Source organism: Aulonocara stuartgranti (genome assembly GCF_965226115.1).
Source record: "Aulonocara stuartgranti genome assembly, chromosome: 5".
Taxonomy (NCBI): Eukaryota; Metazoa; Chordata; class Actinopteri; order Cichliformes; family Cichlidae; genus Aulonocara; species Aulonocara stuartgranti.
The window spans coordinates 3,641,463-3,660,636 of NC_138943.1; the positions used below are offsets into that span (position 1 = coordinate 3,641,463).

General features: G+C 41.6%; 1 protein-coding gene across 2 annotated transcripts in view; it reads left to right on the forward strand.

Annotated features, from left to right (window-relative positions):
• The window catches only part of LOC309706110 (intermediate filament protein ON3-like), a 114,720-nt gene that overhangs the window by 30,081 nt on the left and 65,465 nt on the right, over positions 1 to 19,174 (forward strand). The gene's annotated exons all lie outside the window — the stretch shown is intronic.

The window sequence follows — 19,174 nt, forward strand, 5'->3', positions numbered from 1 at the left end:
AAAAACACGATTTACAACCTGAAGAGGTGATAAAGTGATAGATCTTTCAGCTCAATTCTACTTTTTCTGCATAATCCATCATACAAAATGTAATCAAATGGAAAAGTCTCTTTTTTTTAACTTGTTTTATTAGTTTTAATCTTTTAACTTTATGCATCAAGCAAAAATTTAATTATATGCAACATTCTCTGACTTGAATAAATTAGTTTAACATTTAAACCTATTTTCTGCACATTCCAGCTCATAAAATAAAATATTTTTTGTGTTTACACTCACTCTTTCAAATAGATGCAAGTAAAACACAGCAGAACATAAATAAAGTCAAAGACTCAGCGGTCCTGTTGCTCTATTTTCACCTGTAAAGCAAGACTGCGGTAGGCGGAGGTTTACCCTGGTGCAGGTGTGCCGCAGCAGTCAGTTGAAGAATCCGCGAGCTTCTCTGTGAATTTCCCATTACATCGTTGCGCACTCGGTGCTTGCTTGGAAGTTTAGGGGTTTTTTTCACTGTAAAAAGAAGTTTTCTTCCCGCGCACGATGGACGCTAATGTTTTTGTGACTTTTTATGGAATCAAACTCAAAGTAAGGTCAGTACTTCCACGCTTTAAACGCTGCACGCTCATACTCTCTCCCACAATCGATATATGATCCATTGTTGATCTTCAGACAGCTGTTGTCACTAACGGCGCACTTGCTTACGTCACTGTCATGAGACATTCTCGCAAAAAATCACGGTTTTAGTAACGCAGTAACGCAGCGTTCCTACGGGAAAGTAACGGTAATCTAATTACCGTTTTTGCAATAGTAATCCCTTACTTTACTCGTTACTTGAAAAAAGTAATCCGATTACAGTAACGCGTTACAAGTAACCCATCTCTGATAATACCTGAGTAGAAACTTTGTTTGGCCTTGTTGATGGAGTCTTTATACTGAAGTATGGTATTTGTAGTTTTCTGCATCAACAGTTAAACCAGATTTCTTGTATGTACGCTCTTGCTGCCGAGCTTTGGCCTTCAATGCTCGAGAATGTCAACATCAATGTTCTTGATGTTGCGGAACAAGATGAGATGGGTTAGCTTGGTAGAGGAGCAGCTGAGATTGAGGTTAAATGAAAGGAGGAAATGGTCAGTTATGGGAATTTCATCAGCAGAAAGATTTGAGGACGTAAGACCAGAACAGCAGATCAAGTCCAAGGTGTGTCCTTTGGAGTGAGTGGGAAAGTCAATAAATTGTTTAAATCCAAAGCCCTTGAGACAGAAGGAAAAGTCTCTGGTGAGCAGAAGGTCCAGTGAGCTCATATGCAAGGCACTCTAGGGAGCTTAAAGTATCAACATTAACTGGCAGGACTTTCAAGTGCTGGCGAAAAATGATCATGAGGCACCCCCCCACGACCTGAGCAGCGAGGTTTAAAAAGTAAACAAACCCCGGAGGAGTGGATTTATTTAGCTGAGAAAAGTCGTCGGGTTGTTTCCAGGTTTCAGTTAAACAGAAAAAGTCAAACTTACAGTCAGATAGGAGGTCTTGGATGAGAGGTCCCTTATTTGTCAGTGAGCTGATATTTAGAAGACCGAAGTTGAGTGGAGAATTTTCTTTTTTGCTAATTGCGGTGGGTGTCCTGGTCAGGTGGGCTAGAGATCGGTGGTTGACAGCCCGATCAGAGGTCCTGCGAGGGCGGCGAGTAGCAGACCAAAACGATTTAATTCCGCTGGAGTTGAGGAAAATTCCGCAGGACCCACGATGGATGTATCTCCGGCGAGGCTGGAAAGTGATGTCCGGGTGGCAGTGGAGCGCCGCCGGCAATGGGAGCGACAGCTGGCCGCGAATGCGCAGGAGCTCAGCGGACATATAGCGGAGCAGTCCAGCATCAGGACAATCCAGAATAGTGCCGACCAGCTCAAAAACATCTCGGCCCACATCTATCCCAAAAAGGTAGACATCTTCAATGTCCTCGATCGACAGTCCCGCCAGGCACACGACACTCCAGTTTTTCCACCCGTCCATCGTGTATCTGGCAAGGAATGTCCTTCCAAGACAATCAGGCTCCCCTTAATTCAGCTTTCATCTTTCTTTTTGTTATTATATTTGTAGACTTGCTTTTCTGAACTCAATAAAAGCTGCTTTTGGATATATGGTCCGCACAAGTCAGCCACTAAAAACAAACCTGTCACGGTTCTGGGTCAGGTTGACCCAGTATTTTGAGTTATGTTTTGGTTTATTTTTGAATGATTGTTCTTTATGTTTCTCTGGTGCTTTGTTGGGTTTTATGATGAATCTGCCTTTCAAGTTACTTTGGTGTGTTTTTTTCCTTATTCTCTTAGTGCTTGTGATGATTATGATGATGTTCTATGTTCCAGCTTATTCTGGTTTATTCTTAGTTCTGCCCGTGTTAAGTCTGTGTTTCTTAGTCTGCATCCTTGTGTCTTATTTCCTGTTTTATTGTGAAAGTCTATGTCTTATGTTAGTGTGTGCCGCTTTGCTCCCCCTGTCTCGTTAGTCCAATTTCTCCCAGCTGTGTCTCCCTCCTGTTGCCCATTCCCTGATTACCACCCTGTGTATATTAGCCCTGTGTTTTCCTGTGCTCAGTGTCGCGTCGTACCCTCAAGCTGTGTGTTTCCTCGTGTGCCTCGCTGCAAAGTGTGAGTTTATAGTTTTCCCAGTTTAGTTTAGTATGCTTTTCCCCTGTCAGCAAATAAAGCTGAGTTTTTTGAGTTCATGCCTCGAGTCTGAGTGCCTGCATCTTGGGTCCAACTCCTGCCTGCCACACAGCGATTCATGACAAAACCATTTTAGAATATAATTCATTATTGTAACCTACTTGAAGTACAATTAGAGAATCATTCTGTGAATTTTATTTGTTTCTTTCTTGAGGTATTTCTGCTTTCCCAAAAAAGGAGCAGTTCTAAAAACCATTCTTACAACACCTATTACTGTTGGCACCTAATAACTGGCCCTCCATGATGCAGGCTGTGCTGGAGCATTCTTCTTGTTAAAAGGGAGTTTTTCCTTCCCACTGTCTTAATGTGGTGTATCGATATGATACACCACATTAATTGCACTGAAAGTAGCTGTTCATAACACCACGTCTGTGAGACAGTTATGAGTATGAGTTGTGTGGATTTTTTTAAATTTTTTTTGCAGAAAGCTCCACGTTTTTGAGCAGGACATGGGAAACAAAAGCAAAATTATTATTGATGTAACTGGAAATATTACAAAGGATTGTCGTGGAGGTTTTTTAAATCAACTGCAAATGCTTGATGAGCGTCTTTTGATCTGGTTTAATCACATGCTACAGCATGGAGAGACAGCAGCCTGGTAAGACGCCCATGCTGCTTTCTCTGAAGATGAAAACGGCGCTTCTTTAAATGCAGGGGGAGACAAAAACATTCCACAGCTCTTATGTGTTGCCCCATCACAGGAGCCTATACCTTCAGCTCTGTCCTTGAAATCTTCCATTCAAAAACAAATTACGACTATGTTTTCCCACTTAGCCATCACCTCTATTCTTCTAGAGATAAGCAGGAGGGCCCATGCTATATATCTACAAGAGGGCCATATAAAATAAGTAAACATACAGAGTAGCACATTAAACATCATGAAAACAGTGTGAACAAACTGATAACACTCGAATGTCACATGATCTGATTGGTTTCTTCTAATTAGTGGGGTGTGTAAATAGTGACATTTGCTGGAAAAGGGAATGGGCATTTAGAGGCTTTGCTGTTGATCGTTCTCTCTTCTGTTCTCTCAGTTTTCATGTACACCTCTAGACATGTAGCCACATCAAATTAATTTAAGGTGACTGTGAATGATTTAAAAAATTTTTTTTTGATGTTTTTCAGTGTTTTTGCGGATATGAAAATCTGACAGGAAACAACTGTGCTAAACAAAGACACCATGAAAAGTGATTGCAACTACTGGAGGTTTCTGAAATCTTCTTTGGAAATTTCAAAACTATCACTGTCACCATGCTGGTTTCTAAACAATAAACAATAAACAAACCAAAAAAGACTTGATGAGGAGGTCTAAGTTTGACAGTGAAACAGTTTGCTAAACTTGTCAAATACACGCCGTAAGTCAATGAGCTTAAAACTGATAATATTGCTTTCTCCATTCTGCCCATTACCCAACTTAGGATAGGGAGCCATCTGGGCTAGCCTACTCCACACCCCACCTCTGTGAGCAGATGATGAAATCAGCCTTGACCATCTGTGTCCCCGGCCTATGCACCACCTTAAATGTAAAAGGCTGGAGAGCCACGTACCACTGGGCGATCCAGGCATTGGCATCCTAATAGCAGAGAGAGTCGACTGTCCATTGGATGGCCATGAACTACTTCTTCACCGCACAGAACCAAGCGTCTCCTCCAACAGGGTCCTTCTGATATACACCACAGGGTGGTGCCCCCCTTACCTGCAGGGGCAAAACGGCCCCCCTGTTCGAGGAGTCTCTCTGCAGAATAAAAGGGAGGGGGAAGGGGTTCCCTACAGAGAGCCTTCTTAACCTGCACGAATGCCTCCTGGGACTGCTCCGTCCACTGGACCAGATCTGGGGCACCCTTTAGGGTGAGATCAGTCAAGGGGCTGCTCAGGTCAGCCAGCGCCAAGTACCGCCTCACCTCCTTTTTGGCCATGGGAGGTGGGCAGGATATGATGGCTGCTGTTGTATCCATCTGCGAGAGCACCAGATATCCCAGATAGAGTCCCTCTCTCTGTTGAACTGCGAACTTTTTCAAATTAGGTTTAAGTCCAGCATGGCCCAGGGACTCCAGTAGTGCGGCCACTCGCTGGACATGCCCCACCCAGGTGTCGCTGTGGATGATAACATCCTCCTAATAAAGCAGCACATTATGCCACGTGTACATTCAGCACCCATTCCATGTGGCGTTGAAAGGTGGCTGGTGCTCTGAACAAGAACAGAAGTGTGATAAATTCGTAAACACTGCACGTTGTGAAGAAGACTCTTGGGAATCTGCCAGTGACCCTTGGTTAAATCAAGTGTAGAGACAAAATGTCGGTCCAAGAGCTCATCGACATGGGCATCAGATCAGCATCAAACTGTGACACTTAATAAACATACACAGATACAGAGTGATGCATGAAACATTATGATAACAGTGTGAACAAACTGATCAATGGGAGTTGTGGTCACATGATCTCACTGGTATCTTCTGCACTCAAAAAAAGGAAATTGGGTGGTTGTTACATTTACAAAAGTCTAACTTGTCATTTGAACAAAATAATTTTGTGTTTCTATGGAGAACACAATTAAATCATGTTGGATCTGCATGAAATTCAACAACTTTCTTCTTGTTCAGATGACATGACACAATCTAGGAAGAGTGGTTAGTTGCCTGGACTCATGAAATTCACAAAAACACACGAGATTTCAAACCACAGGAAGACAACCACACACACACCACGTGTATGCTGTTACTATTTATTATGGTTTAACTTGTCAAGGACAAAAACATAAAGAAAATTCTGCATCATAGGTTTCCTACATTTGTTAAGTCTGTATTAACAGCTCAATGCCATGGTGGGTCATGCTGTTGACCTCTCCAGGATGTAACCTGCCCCTCTTACCAAATCACTTCCGGAGCCCAGATAGATAAGAAGATGGGTGGATTGGAAGTTGCTGTAAATCCGTTGAATTTTTGTTGAACATTATGTAATATGAATACAACATGTACTACAGATGTAAGTTACATTTGTTCATTCAAGAAGATTATCGTTGGTGTAACAAACAAATATTTTACTAGGTCATGTAACAAGACTGAATTTTGATGTGCCAAAGTGATATAAAATAAAAAATAAATAAATTTAATTAGACTAACTTGGTACAAACATGTTGATTGAATAAAAGTCAACTTAATTGAATGTTAATGTTACTATTATGTTAAACCTACAAACATATCGTGTTGAAACAACACATTCAAGATGGATTAATAGAACATGATTTGTTTCGATGGAATATAAGTGGCAAGATAAAATTACGTTCATCCAATGAATTATTTTTTTGAGTGGGGTGTGGAAATAGTGACTTTTGCTGGAAAAGGGAATGGGCATTTAGAGTTTTTGCTAGTGAATTTTCTCTGTGTTCAAATTTTTTCATGCATACTGCTATACATGGAGCCACATCAAATTGATTTAAGGTGGGTGTGAAGGACATTAAGAATGGATGGGGTTTTTGGGGGTTTTTTTGTGAAGGATGTTAAGAATGGATTTTTTTTAGGGTTTTTGCACAGATGCATTGTGGATACATCTCTGGCCTGATGAAAAACTGACATGGAACCATTGTGGTAAAACAGATGGCATAAAAAGCAGATGTAACTACCACAGTTTTCTGAAATCTTCTTTTGAAATTTCAACATGATCACTGTCACCATACTGGTTGCAAAAAAAAAAAGAAAAAAAAAGGAAACAACAGTTTGCTCAACTTGTCAATTACAAGTCATGCCAATGAGCTCAACACTGATAATCCTCCTTTCTTATACATTTTATGACAAAGTTTTATCAAATAAACTTCATGTTTTTTTCAATGTGATCACAAAAAAGTGACTGAGTCCATCCACTCAGCAGGAAAGTGTTAGGTACATCTGTGTGGCAGGTGGAGGGTTAGAGGCCAGCAAATTTGACCACAATGTGGGACATAGAGGGGTTAGAGTGACAAATGAAGAAACCTAAAAACAAATTTAGAGGAAAGCTTTAATAAGGGTCAAAACCTGCTTTGTCCATTTTAATAAAACAGGTAAGCTAAACAGATTATCCAATCCCCCTGTGCTTCCCCCCTTTCTTTTCACTTTCTTCTTATCTCTCAGCTGCCTACAGCAATAATTAGCTCTTCCTCATCCAGGCTCTGCTGGAGGTTTCTTCGTGTTAACCGGGAGTTTTTCCTTCCCACTGTCACCAAAGGATTGTTTATTGATTAGGTTCTATTTTTTAAAAGGTTTTGGGGGTTTTAAATTACAATACATTATTGTTGTGATTTGGTACAACATAAACAGAAGTGAATGGAAATTAATTACAAGCACCACCTTGATTTTTTCCATTAATATATTTATTCTCCTGAAGATTCACTTCAAACCATGTGCTCTAACCTTTTAATTCAGCTTTCATCGTTCTTTTTGTTATTATATTTATAGACTTGTTTTTCTGAATTCAATAAAAGCTACTTTTTAAAGATATATGGTGCTCACGAGAAAGCCACTAAAAAGCAACCATTTTAGAATATAATTCATGATTATACACAGGACTCGAACACAAAGAGTGAACTTAAAATGGTAGCTTTATTGTTGGGAGAATCATTCATAGAAACAAACTAAGACCCTGAACATGAAAATTAAACTAAACCACTTGGAAACCAGAAAGACAGCCAGATTTACAATACATGAGGAGGTACGGTGTGGGGAAAACACAGGGCTTAAATATACCAGGGAATAACGAGGGGATGGGAAACAGGAGGAGAGCACAGCTCGGACTAATCAAACATGACAAGACAAAGGGGCAACACTTAAAACACAGGACACAGACTATCAAAGAAAAAGAGGAAACAAGAGACATTCACAAAGACGCCGACTTGACACTGAGACAACTGACTGGGGGGACAGAGGGCACAGACAAGTGACTACACGAGGAACACGGGGAAGGCAAAGTAACAGAAACCTAAGGAACTAAGAATAACACAAGCGGAACACAATAAAGAGAATGAAAGTAACAATAATCAAAGAACATAAATTAACCAACAAACATAAAACCCTGGGTCACAGACCCAGCACCGTGACAGTTTAGCAGCATGTCTGTTACTGTAACCTACTTTAAATACAATTAAGTGCAATTATAAATTTTTTCTGTGAATTTTAGATGTTTTCTTAATGTGGCTTTTCTGCTTTCACAAAAAAAGAAACAATTATAAAAACCATTCCTCCAACACCTATTACTATATGCTAATAGTTACTACTTTGATGATTACTACTCACATAATGTTAGACAGGTCTGCAGGAAGGAGAGCAGAAAGGTGAAGATGTCCGTGCAGAGTGCAGGGAGATCCGCGAGGACTCCACCTTCTCTGCTTGTCTTTCTGTAAAAGTCACCACACACCACTGATTCAATTCAATTCACTTAAATTTTATTTAAATTAGCGTCAAATCACAACAGTCTTCTCAAAGCACTTCTAAGGCGCCCCCAACATACAAACAAAACTGACCAATCAGAAGACCCCCTGTGAGCAAACACTTTGGAAACAATTGGAAGGAAAAATTCCCTTTAATAGAAGAAACCTCCAGCACAACCAGGCTCAGGGAGGGGTGGTCATCTCCTGTGACCAGTTGGGGTGAGAGGAGGAAGACAGGGCAAAAGACATACTTACTTTACTTACTTACTTACTTACTTACTTTACATGCTGTGGAAGCGTGCCAGTGGAAATAATGATGTATGATTCAATGCAGAGAGGTCTATTAATTAAGAAGCAGAAAGTTAGACGTCATCCAGGTCTTTATGTCTTTAAAACATTCCTGCAGTTTAACTTATTGGTGTGTGTTATCTGGCTTCATGGGTTGATAAAGTTGGGTGTAATCTGCATAGCAGTGAAAATGTATGCTTTGTGTTCTGAATGATACTGCTTAAGGAAAGCATGTATAATGTAAAATGGTGTAGAACTGGAACCCTGTGGCGCTCCATAATTAGAAATTTATAGTGTAAAGAAGACTCTCCATTTGCATGAACAAATTGTAATCTAATAGATAGATATGATAAAAACCACTGCAATGGTACTGAAAATAGCTGTCTTTAATGTCACGTCTGTGAGACACAATTATGAGTATTTTTTTTCCTTCATTATTACTAGTATCTATCATTACTAGTTAACGTTAAAGGATTGGCTCAACAGTGTTTTGACTTTTTGTCAGCCTGCCTACAGTGCTGAAGAGAAACCTAGGGTTGTTCTTATTTTCTTCAGTGATAATTAATAAGATGTCCTAGCTTTATGGGGGGTTGCTGAATTAAAGAAAGGAATTAAAGATGGCTGTAAAAGAAGTTAGGATGTTGAAGTTGGTCAGGTTTATAGTCTAGCTTTTTTTTTCTTTGTTTTTAGAGAGATTTTGCACAGATGCATAGTGAATACATCTCTGGTCTGATGAAAAACTGACAGGAAACCATTGTGCTGAACACAGACAGCAAGGAAAGCCGATGTAACTACCGCAAGTTTCTGAAATCTTTTTTTGAAATTTCAAGATTATCACCTTCACCATCCTGGATGCAAAAAAAACAAAAAAATCAGACCTGATGAGAAGATCTCGAGCTTGACTTGTTGATTAGCAAATGAGCTTAACACTGATAATCCTGCTTTCTTACACGTTTTATGACAAAGTTGTATGAAATAGAAGAGCCACGTCCACAGGACAAGACTCAGCAGTCCATCTGCATCTTAAGGGCAAAGGTCACTCTTTCGAGGATGCCAATGTTCACATTTTGGACAGAGAGGACAGATGGTTTGAAAGAGGAGTGAAAGAAGCCATCTATGTCCACTGTGAGTGACCATCTTTGAACAGAGGCGGGGCTTACGACACCAACTCTCTGCCATCTATAATCCAGTTTTGAGATCCCTTCCCAGACGCCTTAACGCCCACTCACATCCTGGGCCATCTGATCTCAGGAATTCGCATGATAAGGTGGGGCCAGGTTTCACAATGAACTCACCCGAAACTCTGGTTGATTGGGACCCACACCCAGTTTCACACCTTGGCTCAGGCGATTAGAGGATCATCAGGGGGTCCTTTTGTCCCTCTGTGGGGGGTTACTCCCACTAGGTTTATATCTGGGACTCCCCACCATTTGACCTTAGAACTGAAGAAGCTTCTCGGATGAGAGGTGAAACGTCTTCAAGCAACTTAAAGAAGTCCAGACTCTTTTCTTTGCAAGCTCCTTTGACTGTATGAAATAAACTTCATTTAGTCAATGTGACCACAAAAAAAGAAAAGAAAAGAAAAATGACTGAGCCCATCAAGTCAGCAGGAAAGTGTCAGGTAAATCTGTGTTGGAGGCCGGCAACTAAGCTGGAGTCCTACCAGTAGCCACGCAGAAGGTCAGCAACAGTGTTGATGATGGCGACATTCTGGAAGCCAGCAGCAACAGCAAAGTTGATGGGACTTTATTTTTTCCAGCCTGTAAGGTATTTAGTTCATTTATAAGCTATGTTTTGCTTCCAGGCTGTGACAGATGTTTTTATGCTCTCTGTGAGCCCAGAGAACTGAACAAGAAATGCTTTGAAATTAGAATAGAATAGAATAGCTCTTTATTGTCACTGTTACAAGAACAATGGAAGTCAGTTTGGCATCTCTCCGTGTGAAATACACAATAGCCTAAGTAAGTATTTACATAATAACACAGACAGATTTACATTTACACAAGAAAGATATGTACAACTTAGTCATACACCTGCATACATATAGATACACCCATACATACATACACATACATACACATATGTATATATTAGGGGTGCAACGATATTCGTGTCGATATTGAACCGTTCGATACAGTGCTTTCGGTTCGGTACGCATATGTATCGAACAATACAACATTTGTAATTTATTTTATCAACTTTCCTTCTGACGATGCTGTCTGTGTTGAGCGCTCAGTGAATCTGCGTTCGACTACTCCGCCTAGGCTGCACTGTCGAGCGCAGATCCACTGAGCGCTCAACACAGACAGCATAGTCAGAAGGAAGAGCGCAGGGCACCTCCCCCACCCTCATTCAGATCTGGCGTTTGGAATTATTTTGGTTTTCATGTGACGTATGACCCTGAAGGTAAGCGAGTCATGGACTAAAGTAAAACAGTATGTTGGATGTGCCACGCAATGCTCAATTACATGGGTGGGAACTAGTGTGTTAGCACAGTTAGCTCGTTAATGTGTTGGCCGTCTAGCCCCATGCACGGAGCGATCGGCGGTAGCTCGTTAACGGAGATTTGCCGTGTTGTGGCGTTAAGGTCATTTCAACGAGATTAACCTGAAAGCACTAGTGGGAACACAACGAATATGACTGCACATTTACTCCGACATCATCCTAGTGCAAAGACAAAAACAACAAGCATGCTACCAACTTTAGCCGAGTCATTTAGACAGCTGTTAGCACATGATTCTCCTTATGCTGCTGAGAATATAGCCCAGAAGAAGCGGATAGTATAGCTTTTATTTTGGAAAGAGACATTTCTCTGTAATAAACTCTCTTTTCCAAAGATGAGTGATTCCTCAATCAGATACAGGGCTCGCAATATCGCTAGCCCGACGTCCTGGAGCTAGCGATTTTTTCAGTCGGGCTACCAAAATCTATCTCTGCCCTGCCTGTCGGGCTATTGTAGGAAAAATATATGTCAATGCTTTTGCATTCTTTCGGAAATGTAGCTGGGCAATTATGTCATTGGCATCGGTGAGCCACTGTCAATATGTGACATATTGAAATCGCGTTTGAATTTGCGCTTGTTTTTTTGCTTTCACTTTGCAATCGTGCGAACTGTGTATAGAGAGCGACAGCACTGATCTGTGAGTGATGATAATTTGTGCACCAATTCCTCTGACATTGTCTTATTAATCGTTAGCTTACTATGCAAACATGACAAGTGAAATCTCCCGCAGCTTAAACATGTGAGAGGTTGATCGCGCAGAGAATCGCTGAGCTTATGTGAGTACGTGTGTAAAAGCAGCAGGATTTATATTTGACTACGATGACCTGGATGACTGAGAACCTTCACAGACAGATATATATTTTAGTTCTGCTGAGCCAAATAAGACAGGTCAGGGTGAAGAAGTGACAGCCAAAGAAAAGCTTACCACAAAACGGAGAAGTTATGACAAATCAGACTATAAGGCAAAAAGAAAGTGCAGCTTTATGGTTTCATGGACAAAAGAATTTCTGTGGCTGCAATATGACGAGCTAAATAACCAGGGCTGCACATAAGTGGTCCGCAGGTGCGCATTCGCTGTCAAAATAAAAAACATGCACAAGGGTTAGGGTTAAATTTAAAAACTGTACTTTTGAGTTAAAATATATATTTATAATTTTAATAAATGACAAATTAAAAAGGCATGAACATTTTTTTGTATTGAAAAAATATCGAACCGAACCGTGAATTTTGTGTATCGTTGCACCCCTAGTATATATACATGCATACGCATGCGTACGTACATACACACACATATTTCCACATACACACTTACACATATTTATACAGACCCATGCATGCCATCTGAGGAGCAGGTGCATTGTGAGGTGCAGCGTGTGATCAGTGATATCCCACATTGAGTGGGGGGTGGGGGGTGCTGTTGCTACTATAATAAATATGGTTATTACAAATACAGTTTACAGAGGTAGGAAGGTTGGTTGCATTATAGTATAAATAGAGATATGATGAATAAATAAAATGTAATGTCCATGAGTACTATACGCTCGGCTTGACACAGGGCAGGAGGAAAGAAACAGACATAGGGATGAGACAGACAGAAGAGATAGAGAGGGCAAGAAGCATGATGGACTGGGGAGAATGCACATGACAGACAGCGGAGACATGGAATGAAACACAAGGAGGGGAACATGTGAACAGAAAAGGGAGACAAAACATAAGGACATGATTAGGACCTGGAGAACGAGGGAGTGAGAGACACTGAGGGGGAGAGAGCAATCATGGACACAGAGGAAGACCAAACACAGACATGACTGTAGAAATATACACAGAGGACATGTGTTGGTTCTTTTATGAAAGAAGACGATCCACACAGACTCTAAATATGACTTTATCTTTCCTTTATTCAAGCTATCAAAGGTTTGAATTAAAAATCTCTTTGCTCCGTAGATGATCTAAAGGAACAAAGAGCACCATACCCAGACTGTAAATGCTTTTTATTATGTGTGATAAACAGGACACTGAGGTGATTGTTAAAAAATTGGATGAAAGCCACGGTTTCCTTATTTGGCTGAGATCCAGCACTTCAGCTCACATTTCCTCTTCTGCAGTTTTTGGGGCATCTCATTATGTGGAGACGCCACCTCACCCATCACTGTGGCAACCACCTCTCACCCTCTGGTCATACCTGCATAAACAGATAGTGAGAAAAAGGTCTGGAAGATGAGTGGAAGATGGGGTGGGTGCAGTTTTCTCTGAGGTGGGGTCAGGTGGGCTGTCCCGGGCTCTGTGGGGCTGAGCGGCGCTGCTGCACTGGGCCCCCTTTCCCTGGAGGGTTGCAGAGTATGGGGGTGCCTACTGGGGTCAGCAGGGGAGCTGGCCACAGGGAGGGGCCCCTCCCTTCCTTCCCTCCCCATCTCCAGCTGCCTCCCTCTTCCCGCTCCACCACAATCACCCACACATGCAGGGCCTTGGGGTAAAGATGTGTCACCAGGGTGCAGGGGAGGCATCCCCCCCCCCCTCTGTCCCCATCTGGCTGCCTGTGCCTCAATTTTATCTCACAACTTAGACATTCTCATTACTCACACTCTCATAACACATACATATAGGATCTTGGGGGTGGGCACGCTACACGGAATCCAAAAGACCATCAGGGTGTTGTCGTTGCCCACCTCTCAATTTTAAATACACGTAGACATTGAGGGCTATCAGGAGGGGCTATGCGCTTACCTGCTGCTCTCTGGCAGGTAGCTCCATGCCCTCCTGGGTTTTAAAGGCACCTTAGAACACACATGCATCAACACTACATATGAGCGGGCGGAGGGAGGTTTGGAGTCTTCACACACCCCCGTTCTCTGCGGCCTGCTGGAGCGGGGGGGCTAGGAGGAGCAGTTGGCCTTCCGACTGGGGTCTGGAATGTAGCTGCTGCAGAGACTCAGGTCTTTTGGAGTGAAGGGCCCACTCCTGAAGACCTTCTATGACTCTGTGGTGACCTCAACCATCTTTTATGGTGTGGTCTGCTGGGGTGGCAGCATCTCTGCCGGGGACAGGAAGAGACTGAACATGCTGATCCGAAGGGCCAGCTCTGTTCTAGGATGCCCTCTGGACCCAGTTGTGAAATTAATATTTTTATGGATTAAAATTGCTACTCCTCTTTGTCTAGAATTATACAGGCTGAAAACACATTAGGAAACTCAGGTTTTTAAGTTCATTCAAACCTGTGACAGGCCTGTGAGTCTCTTGTAATAAAACAACGTCTGCCTGCAGGTTTTTAAGTTGGTTAAATTTTTTTTTTTAACCTTTTTTGTCTGGAGCCAGCTTCGTGCACATTCCATGTGACAAATCTTAGTGCGACCATAGTTGTGTGTGTATGGTGAATGATGTACGCTGTGTGTCTCGCTTAGACGGGTGAGGAAAATGGAAACACATCATTTGTTTGTAAATAAAGAGAAGAAAAAGAGGAAGAGAGAGAGGAAAAAAGGAATAAAAACGGAAACATCCAAATTAAGGCATTGACTGAGAGTGACAGTGACTGTATACTGAATTAGCAAACTGATATTACAAAGTTAAACAGATGTTAATACAAGAGAGTGTGAGTAAAGAGAATAGTGTAGCAGTGTGCGGTCAATACAGCCACGGAATGGTGCCGGGGTCGCAGTACATCTGTCCGTCTATGTAGGGCCGGTCCACGGCGATGACGGGAGCCTTTCTGGATAAAACTACATTAGACTGGGAACAGGACCTTGCGTCGTTCCAGGATCTCTTTGGGGAACTGGTCGTTCACGCTGAAATCCGTTCCTTTCAGCTCTCTGCCACGACTCTTCACCTGCTCCTTCTGCTTGAAGTGGCCGAATTTGGCCACAATAGGACGTGGTCTCCTGCTTCCTGTCTTCGGAGCCCCAATGCGATGCACTCTCGCTTCGACTTCTGCAACAGCCTCTACTCTGGTGTTACCTTGTCATCTATTGGCCGACTACAGGTGGCTCAAAACGCTGCGGCAAGGCTTCTGACTGGCACACGCAAATGAGAGCACATATCTCCTATACTTGCCTCGCTACACTGGTTGACAGTTTTCGAATTGATTTTAAGATTTTGACACTTGTTTTTAAATCATTGCATGGACTAGCTCCTATTTGTCTTTCTGATCTTTTAAATTGGTATACTCTGGGGAGATCTTTGAGGTCTGTGGACCAAAAGCTGCTAGTTGTTCTTGGGTCTAGATTAAAACACAGAGGAGATTGGGCTTTTGCTGCAACTGCTCCGAAACTGTGGAATAAACTGCCTTTACATATCAGGACCTCTTCAACATCAGATACTTTTAAAACTCTTTCTAAAGATCCATTTTTACTCCTTGGCTTTTAATTCTGTATGAGTCTGTCATTATTTTATTCTAATTTTTCTCTCATCTTTGATTTTACTTTCTTTTAAAAATTTTGTAGAATTTTATTTTATTGTAGGCCTACGGCACTTTGTTCAACACCTGTTTTTTTAAAAAGTGCTATATAAATAAAACGGATTTGATTCGAAACTGATTTGATAAAACCCTTTTGAGTTAAAAAACATTTGTGCTTTGTGTCATTAAATGTGATTAATCAAGATTAATTAATTAATTACAAAGCCTCTAATTAATTAGATTGTTTTTAATTGAGTCCCATCTGGGTGTCTTTTGTCAGCTAGCAGCTGGTTTATTTGTGCTGCCAGACGCTCGTGGAGTGCAGTCAGCTTCTTAAGCCAGTAGGCGTGAACCATGTCAGAGCCTGGTGCTGTCCAACTCTCCATACTGGAAACCCTCTCTTGGATGTCTGCCACTGTGATGGTTACTGGACCCTGTTCAGGGTGGTTGCTGTGGTCTGCCCCCAGATCCACTAACCACTGAGCATTACCGTTATGGGTTGCGTCCTTCTCCCATATGCTTTTCCAGTATTCCTCAGTCTCCAGCCTTGGAGGTGCTGTTCTCATATTCCCCTGCTACTGAGTATACACCTTGGCTGTTTCTGTGGAGAACAGCTGGTTTATTCTCCTGCCTTCGATCTCTCTGGTGTACCTCTTCAAGCTGCGAGTCGTTGCTTAGCAGTTTTCAAGGCCTCAGGTATGGACAGCTTGCTGTACTTCAGAGGCACCTTCTTCATCGTACCTTTCTGCAACTCCGATAGTTGGCTAACCTCCCTCCGTGCTACCTTGTTCTTAGCCTCTAGCCTCCTTCTCCATGGAGGGTACTGCCCCTTGTGGCTGTTCAACTTGTAGACAAGCATCTCACTGATCACTGCTGCCATATTGTAGATCGGCTTGTTAGTCTCGGTAATGGTGGCTGTAGCCTGTATCTAGCAGACCTTCTGAGGGGCTTCACGTAGTCTTGGTACGGGGGGTCCAGGTTTCAAGCTTGGCCATGATCTAGTGATGGGTAGATGAGGCCTCGTGAAGCGTTTCAGCACATTCCCCAAACTGTATCGATACTGAGTCGACACAGTGTTGCTGTTTTGCTCCATACTGTCACCTGCTGGACTTTAAGTATCATTGCAGGCAACTTACTTGAGACTCACAACAGGCACTGATTCAATGACCTAGTCATACTTGTATACACTGTAAGGTATTGCACTTTCCATGGAATCATTTTATATTTTTTACATTGCAAATATTGTAGACATCTTTAAAATATATTGTGAATGACATTAAGTGAAAATTAAAATGAAGGTATTGTGAATGTAACATTACCCATTTAAATGTATTTGACTCAGAGTTTATTATAAATTTCTATTCAGAAAAACAAGTTCATCCAATGTTTTTGCATTCAGTCCATTGCGTTTTTGACACCATTTCCTCAGCTCATAGGGCTCAGATGGAGCTGGGGTACACAAAAACTGTAAACCCAGGTGGAAAAGGTTCGGATAAGATGTCTTCCTATTTCCCCAGTACGTTAAAGGATCCTCTGATCTTGGAATGTTTCTCTCCAACACTCTCCACAATACTAAGGGATTGTCTTTTATAAAAAAAATAAATAAAAAAATTCAGGACTGCCTGGTCAAAAACAGTCTTCCTAGATGCTTGATTTCAAAATAATAAAACATATATTTATGAAAAAAAAATGATGATAATGCTGCTCAATGTCTATATAGGCCTACCTGTGTTATTCTCGGTGTGTTTGTCTCCTCATTTTCATGTTTGGCTCTGTAATGCCTAAACATTGAGGAGGTGCTTTTGTTTGTGTAAGAAAGCTCCGCAGAACAGATGCGACATTTAACCTGCATAAAATGAAATAAATACTTTACACTGCAGGTCAAATGATCCCACACAGCAGAAACTTTTCTTTTTCTTTTGGGCTCCATATTTTTATGGAGAGATATGTATTATCTGTTTCTTTGCGAGAGTAATTTTGTTTTTGTTTTTTGGTGGCGACTCATTCCGTTGACAGATGCAGATGTGGTACCTTTTAAACACAGTTTGGAGCGTTGGCAATGAGCGATACAGCAGCTGTATCGATCACGTGACTTTTTCTTAAAGCGACACACGCACCGATACAGGCTTCGCTCTGTGAGCTTGATACATGCGCCGGTGCCTCAGTGTTGCTGGACCCATCACTACCATGATCCTATCTTTCAGGTCAGTTCCTCTCGCACTCAACAATCCTTCTCCTATCGCACTTGGGGCTAAAATTACCAGTTTATGATGTATCTGCTTCACATTAACACATCAAGTAAAAAACAAAACAAAACAGTTTATTTGTTTATTTGCACATAACGATTAGATTGTAACTTGTTTTCTTGTAGCTCTGTTTTGCCCTCCACCACTCCTGAGAGAAATACCTGGTTTTTCAAATGCTATATGAACCGTACCAACTTTTCCCTCACTGTGTCTGTGAGTCTGTCTGTGAGAATTTCTGTGGCTGTGTGGTTTAGCACAGAAGTTTCCTTTCTCTCCGACAGCTTAGACTCTCAGTCGTACTCTATCCACTGACAGTGAAGGATCTCTGTCTGCTTTTTGTGTCTTCAGACATTTGAGTTTGTTGATCTTAACCTAATTGGTGAGTTCTTTTCTTTATTTTCTGTTTCTTGCTTAAAAAATAGCTTTAGTATTCAAAGTGGTGATAGAGCTGCTTTTCATTTTACTGGATTGTTTGATGCCAGGTCAGAATTGGCAGGAAACCTGCTAGGGTGTTTTTTTTACTTTTGAAGTTTGACTTCAAGTTGACATTGTAAAAGGGTTTATTTTAAGTCAAACAATAACAGTTACACATCCAGGTGCCCAAACTGAAACGAAACCAAAATGAAACCAAAGAGAAAGGAAAGGTCTAATATATCTACCACCATCACTTTCTTAGTGGCTTACCTGAGTCAAAGTCAGGGCTGAAGCCTTTCACTTCCAAGTTTGTCCACACTGGCTTGTAAAGCTGATGTATTAAAAAAATGTTCTTGAGTGATCACATCATGTTTCTGTGCCTTTCAAATGGCTTCTCACAGTTAAGTTGAGTTCTGCTCAGATATTTCCCCTGAGTTCAGAATCACCTTTATTTGGACAGGTTTATGCACACAAACAAGGACTCTGACTCCAGTTCACTTTGCTCTCTTCATGCCGTATAAGAAATGTTTATTCAATAGGCAGTTGTTGCGTGTTATTTTTATTTAAGGTAAAAGAGAGTTTCAGTCGCAGTCCAGGTTTTCACTCATTTATTGCCTGAAGCAGTTCAAAAATAATTCATGTACATGGATCTCCTTCCAGTTAGAAACCCACAGTCTGCTGTGAGCAATTTCAGGACAGTTAGTCCTTTCTCATGTCACACTCTAATCACTCTTTCACACAGTTTGCATGGTTTCACTAAGAACACTCACAATCATGCTCTCATACAGTTTACAATAACACTATAAGTTGCAATAGCACTGATGTCAATGAGAAAATCACTTTTTTTCCCTTTAACCCAGACATCTCGTAAGGTTAACCTCCCTTTTATGAGCCACGGCAAATATTTCACATTAGAAAAATCATCAGGGAATGATCCGTGGACTCGACTACAGACAAAGGGCAAAGGACTCGTGATCACCGGTTTCAACTGTGACACGCAGAAGGTCGGGTGAATCCTAAGGGAAGCAGGCAACTTCAGCCTGACCGCTGAGGGGCTGATCTTCACTTACAAGGTTTTAAATAATCAGGCCCCATCTTATCTTAATGACCTTGTAGTACCATATCACTCCATTAGAGCACTTCGCTCTCACACTGCAGGCTTACTTGTTGTTCCTAGAGTATTTAACAGTACAATGGGAGGCAGACCCTTCAGTTTTCAGGCCCCTCTTC